This window comes from Mustela nigripes, chromosome 18 (genome assembly GCF_022355385.1).
Source record: "Mustela nigripes isolate SB6536 chromosome 18, MUSNIG.SB6536, whole genome shotgun sequence".
Taxonomy (NCBI): Eukaryota; Metazoa; Chordata; class Mammalia; order Carnivora; family Mustelidae; genus Mustela; species Mustela nigripes.
Window position 1 is genome coordinate 39,020,647 of NC_081574.1, and position 6,827 is coordinate 39,027,473.

At 38.8% G+C, this 6,827-nt stretch overlaps 1 long non-coding RNA gene across 1 annotated transcript; it reads left to right on the forward strand.

Annotated features, from left to right (window-relative positions):
• Nucleotides 1–1,264: 1,264 nt before the first annotated feature.
• LOC132006480 (uncharacterized) lies at nt 1,265–4,449 on the forward strand. The gene is made up of 4 exons (XR_009401113.1): nt 1,265–1,393; nt 2,734–2,873; nt 3,518–3,553; nt 3,947–4,449. It is a non-coding gene; the product is annotated as an uncharacterized LOC132006480 (long non-coding RNA).
• Nucleotides 4,450–6,827: the final 2,378 nt, after the last annotated feature.

A 6,827-nucleotide genomic window follows, 5' to 3' on the forward strand; every position in this document is an offset into this window, starting at 1 on the left:
AGTTCACAATTGGTTACACTTAGTTTTCACTAGAGACTAAGTGTTAAAATGCTGTTAAATGTAACGAAGATTGATGGAAATAAGGAAAGCAGCTCTGTGTGTGGGAAAGCAGGAGATGTGTAAGAAAAATATAAGTAATGGGAATACATTTTTGTTGAAGGAAAAAGAAAGTAATTTTATCCTAAGAGATTGGATGTTTGGAGAGAAATGTCTTCGAACAAAATCTCAATGTAAAAGAAAATTGTAGAAGATTTGTGAAAACTTTAATGTGGCCAGGATGGACTAAAGTTGAAAGGAATGGTTTTGAAACCACACTGGTATAAGATCGACTCTGTTAAAAGACAAAATTTTTGTGATTTTTGGTCGGTTCTTGATTTAAAAAAAAAAATGTAAACAAAAGGTTATTTTTCTCTTTTGTCTGTCCAGAAGACCAAAGTTTCTCTTTTGTTTTTATCAAGTCTTTGATGATCCCTAATCCTGTTTAGGCACATGCTCCATAACCTTCTGAGGTTTTAACAAAATTATCTGAGATTTGAATTGTAAATGAAATCTTTTTGATTAATTAGGGCTTTTTATTTAGTTTGTTCAGTTTGTCTGGAAGCACTGTTTAGCAAATAATGTTATGCCTTAGGTTGTGTTGTTTGGGTAAATGCTATAGCTATTCTAAAGACTATGTGCAATTCCTAAAGTTTTCGTATGTTTTGGTAATGCTCATATCAGATTTTAACCATGTCGATTTTTTTTAGTCTTCTGTCATCTATAGCTATTGTTCTCTTGCAAAATGAGTTTCATCTTCAAGGAGATCCATAAAAAGGACTTTTGACAATTACAGGCATGTGATATCTTTAAGATCATAAAACTAAAATGGGTGAGAACTTCCAGAAGTAACTAAAAGCTGTATTCAAATTGAACAAGAAAATTAGTAACACAGGACTAAATGAATTAAGGAAGATGAGTATAGTTTTTGTGCCTCTTCTTTGAAACATTATGGTTCTCTAATGTATGTCCTTCCAGATTAAGGAAACTTTCTCTTAAGATATCCATGATCTACAGAAATAGGATTAAATATTTCTTTGTGAACAAATTGAAGCATTAATTTTTCTCTCTACCTGAACCCTCCAGAATTCAAAAAGTCTCAGTGACTATTCTTTCCTTCATGGCAATTATAGCTATATGCATAAGTTTAATAAGAATCTGTTTTCCTTATAACAGGACACCATTGGAAACACTGGTTATATTACCAAGGCTTTGACTGGAATGTCATATTTAGAGACTTTCATAGACTCGAGATGTGATGAGACAGCTTATAGGAACTAAGTCTGACTTTATGAAACCTGGAGTCATAAAGCCCCTTGGAAATGTTGGACTGATACTTTGCATACAGCATTACCAGGTGAATAAAGAATGTCACTTCCTGGCAGGTGCAAGAACCTCAGGATACTTTGGGAACCTCAAGAAGAATTTGCCCAAACCTATAGGTATTGCAGGCATATCTGAGGGCAGTTACTTGGCTTGGCTTCTGGCCTAAAGATGCTATTAAAAGTTCAACCTAGAGATTCCTTATAAAAAGTTCCAGCAAAGCAGATGCTGAAAGATCTATTTGATCAATCACTATCCTTGTTGAACTTATGTAAACAACTAGGCCAAATTTTTAAAAAATGGATTTTTAAACAAATTAGTCTTGATTTGGCTATCTTTGATAAAAACGAGGGCAATTATAGAGAAAATGTTTCACTAACAGCTTTGCAGATATTGGATTTTTACACTATTTATCATACTAGACTAAATTCTGAATTCTTCTAGTTTCCCCAAATATCTAGCTATGGCTTTCCAAACCAAGGTTTCCAATCTTCTTCCATCTCTCAAAGTCACTGCAAACTAAAACTGCCCTTGTGCCCGGACTGACCATTGTACTTCTATAGAAAATTACCTGAGCTTATTACAATAATTAGAGGTTGTTGATCTTATTTATTTAGCAGATCAGGTAGATGACAGTGGGTTTATTGATAGCAAGAGTTTCATGGAAAGGAGATAAGAAAAGCTGGGTATGTTATAGTCAAACTCAGACTATTTAGGCCACAGACCTCCCAGCAAATATGTCTGCCAAAAGTGGAGTTAATATTCATAAATTTCTAAATAGATATGCAGACCATATTCTCCCTAGACCTTATCTGATAGTTACTAGCAACACACCCCATATAAATCTGGGACACATGGTTTATTTAAAGATATGGAAGTCTAATACAGCAGGGGATTTGATTTAACACCCAAATGGAAGGGCCACCACTGGGTCATATTATGTATTCCTATAGCTATAAGTTTGGGACATTCCTCATGGACTCATATATCAGGAATTGAACTTGTATCTTCCCTACAGGAATCCAGGGTGCCTGTTAATGCATCTTCTTACTCCTGTGAACCTGTGAAAGACCTCAACTTCTTCAAATCACAATGATGGCTGTACATTTCTTTTTCATTCTCTTTTCCCCAATTCATACTGACGATTTCTTCTTACAATGGGCACGACATTATGCTGAACTTCAAAATCTAACAGCTTGCTGGGATTCTACCTGTCTTAAGCACATCTGGTCTGCTTTGATGGGTGTCCCTGTTTTGGGGCAGAGTTGGCATTCCTTATGTAACTATGCCTTAGGTATGATCTATGACCCAAATACCGCTCTATTTTGTGATATTTCTTTTTTTTTTTAAAGATTTTATTTATTTATTTGACAGAGAGAGATCACAAGCAGGCAGAGAGAGAGGGGGAAGCAGGCTCCCTGCTGAGCAGAGAGCTTGATGCAGGACTCGATCCCGAGACCCCGGGTTCATGAACTGAGCTGAAGGCAGAGACTTTAACCCACTGAGCCACCCAGGTACCCCTTTTTTGTGATATTTCTATAACAAAACTAAACCTTACCCTCTGGTCTATGGTTAACACCACCTGGAATCTCTCAGGCCACAGTCAGACCTTTTCATACTCTTAAACCATTAAGGTTCTGACTGAATGCACTCACCTGCAAATAAATGGGGACCAATTCATACTAAGTTACAAACCCAACTTCTCAGTATACATTGAATGGAATATATTAAATCTAAGATGAATATTTATGGCTTACCCCCCAATGGGACAGTTGAGCCGAAAGGCAATTCTATGCCAGGAATAAAGAAACCATACTTACCATACATGGGCAAATAGCACAGAGTAGTTATATGGCTGTCATCAGAAATACGCTCACAAATCATTGTTCTTCTGGTCACTAATTGGTTGCTACTGACTGGACAAGGAGGCCCAGAATGAGATGGCTGGCTCCTAATGGGACCCAGTGGCTCCGCAGTTCTAACCAGCAGCCATGGCTTCCCCCAGGCTGGATAGGCCACCATTCTCTGGGGTTTGCCTGGATGCACAGATGCATTAAGACCATTACCAACCCAGCCAATCCTTCAAATTTAAAACGACATTGGACATGTTCCATATTTCATTGCTATGGCCACCTAACACACTTTATTTCCTCTTTAGGACTGGAGGATGTCACTTGGCACATGGACACACTTAGTAAGTACACAGTTGAAGCCCTAAATGACACTCAAAATAATATTTCCTTATTAAATACCGAAGTAACACAGAAATGTGTAAAGCAGTTTTACAAAGTAGAATGGCATTGGATGTCTTAACTGCTGCACAAGGTGCAACATGTATTATCACAAAAACAGAGTGCTGTGTATATATTCTAGATTACCACAATTATTTCTGGGTTTTTAACTGACATGAGTACTCAAATTGGTACTCTAAAAGATCTTTCCCTTTCTTTCACTGACTGGTTAAAATCCTAGATAGGGGGAGGGTTTTTGCCAACTATCAAAGGACTCTTATTTGGGCTTCTTTTCCTTCTTGTTATTCTAATCATGTTTTGCTGTTTTCTCCCATGTTTTTCCTCCTGGTGCCAAGCATCCTTCAGCACCACATTGTCAAGCTGACAGGATCCTCTCTGCTCAAGGGAGACTCCCATAGGTCATCAACTCTAGACACAGCTGTCTCGGCCTTCTCTACACCCCTCATTCAGCATGAAGCAGTTGCAGAAGACAAGACCTTCTACCCTCAGCAATCTTAAAGATTTCAGGGTCAAAATTGTTCAAGGGGAATGTAAGGGCTGTTTTGGGGCAACCGGCTTGAACAATGGGAAGCTGAGTAAGGTAGAAGGTCCCACGCTGACCTGGCTGAATACCAACAGGCTCATCAGACAACCCACCTCAAAATACACATAAGGCCTAGCTGACCAATGGGTTACTTACATCTACCCCAAAAGGAAAATCCCATATGTTCCCATACCTCCTCATACTCCCCTTTAACTATAGTCCCCCCACCCCTGCCTCATAGCAGGCAATCTCTACCTCACTGGCCTGTCTATCCCTCCCTTGCAGTGTATTCAATAAATTTCTATCTCCTTGGTCTGCCTTGGGTGAATTATTTCACTGCCTGTGCTGCCAGCCTCCACCCACCCAGGTCGCCCCACATTTGGTGGCCTGTACAGAGACCCTTGGTGGACCCCCCTTAACAGATTACCTTTACAAACCTGGGTCATGTTTTGGTGCCAAGATGCGAACCATCTCATTATTCCCTATTACCACCATGACTGCATATGATAAATGTATCTACCACCTAACAATCTTATGGTTAAGATTTGCAATTCTACCATAATACACTTCTTTTTTTTTTTTTTAAAGATTCTTATTTATTTATTTGACAGATTGCAAGTAGGCAGAGAGACAGGCAGAGAGAGACGGAGAAGCAGGCTCCCTGCTGAGCAGAGAGCCCGATGCGGGACTCAATCCCAGAACCCTGAGATCATGACCTGAGCCGAAGGCAGAGGCTTTAACCCACTGAGCCACCCAGGCACCCTACCATAATAAACTTCTAATAGCACTTTAAAAGCTAAGTTTACACAGCTCACTCATCCGTATCACAAGTGTGACAGAATCAGGACTATCCTCTGTCTAAAAGTAAGAAAGCAACTCTATGGCCATTGATACATAAATGGATAAAGAAGATGTGGTGTATACACACACACACACACACACACACACACACACACACAATAGAATATTACTCAGCCATTAGAAAAAATGAATATTTATCATTTGCATCCACCTAGACGGAGCTGAAGGGTATTATGCTGAACAAAATAAATCAATCAGAGGAAGACAATTATATCGTTTCACTTATGTGGACTATAGGAAACAGCACAAAGCATCATAGGGGAAGGGAGGGAAAACTGAAAGGGAAGTCCTCAAAGAGGGAGAAAAACTGTGAGAGATTCTTAATGACAGGAAACAAACTGAGGGTTCCTAGAGGGGAGGTGGGTGGAGGGATGGGGTAACTGGGTGATGGGCATTAAGGAGGGCACGTGATGTGATGATTACTGGGTTTTATATGCAACTGATAAATTGTTGAACACTACCTTTGACACTAATGATGTACTATATGTTGGCTAATTGAGTTTAAAAAAGAAAAAGGAAAAGAAAAGAAAGGAAAAGAAAAAAGAAAAGAAAGCAACTCTAATACTGACCTGTGGGCTCACTGGATAATCAGAGAATGTCCAAGATAAGAAGGAAGACTAAACCACATGAAAGTGAAGTATCCAACATGTTGCAATCTTTGGGATGAAATTAGAGCAGGTGAGAATGGAAAAGACCGGTTGTTAAACTACAGGATAGATGAGTCATGAGAAAGGGAGAGTAGACTAGAAGTACTGCGTGGTAAATATGTGTGGTTTAAACACTCAAAAAAGAAAGGTGTTCTTAACACATGCAATGGCAATGGCTCAACTTTCAAAGGTTTTTTAGGTTTCCTGAAATCATATGCTCCATCCTTAAGTGGTCTAACCCTTATTCAAAGCTATTTTGAAATTCTTCTCAGGGTAATCATGAAGCAGAGATAAAGACCACTTTATATGTTGCCAGAATGCTAGTCTACCAAGCAGGATTCACAGGGTCTCAAATACTCCATCCCTCTCTGTGAAAATGGAACAATAAAAACCACTTCACTTACCAATGTGCAAAATGATGTTGGACCTTTGGAATGGCCAAATACCTAGAAAGACAAATTTTAGAAACATTTCTTTTCATGTTTCATTTTAATTAAAGAAAATATTGTATTTTTAATTTCCATTAATCATCTGTATTAAAATGGGTCCTTCAAGGAAATACCTCTATTGATGGAATCTGGGCTCTCAGAACAAATGTGAGCAGATAAAAAGACTTTTTCTCTTTTCTTAATATACAGCTTCCTTCTATGGGTTATATAGCCTGTAAATATTATAGTATAATGAAGATGGCAAAATGTGTTATAGTGTCATAATGTAATGTTTTTAGATATGAATGTTATATTGAATTGCCAACATATAATTGGCTTTTGCCAAAGTAACTTGAAAAGATTGGTGGGTGGGCATCTGCATGTCTCAGTTGGCTCAGTGTTCTGCCTTCAGCTGGGGTCATGGTCTTGGGGTCCTGGGATCTAGCCAGGGGTTGGGCTCTCTGCTCAGCGGGGAGTCTGTTTGTCCTTCCCCTCCCCATTCCCCCCTGCTCTTGCTCACTCTCTTCCTCTCTCTCTATCAAATAAATAAATAAATAATATTTTTAAAGATTTTATTTACTTATTTGAGAGAGAGCAAGAACAAGCAAGTGAGAGAGAGTCCGAGCAGGAGGGAGGGGTAGATAAAGCCCAAGTAAATAAAATCTAAAAAAAAAAAAGGAAGAAAGAGAGAAAGGACTGGTGGGCTGATTTTATCCGGGAGCTGTATGGCTCGTGCTTAATTGGTCATTCTCAATGA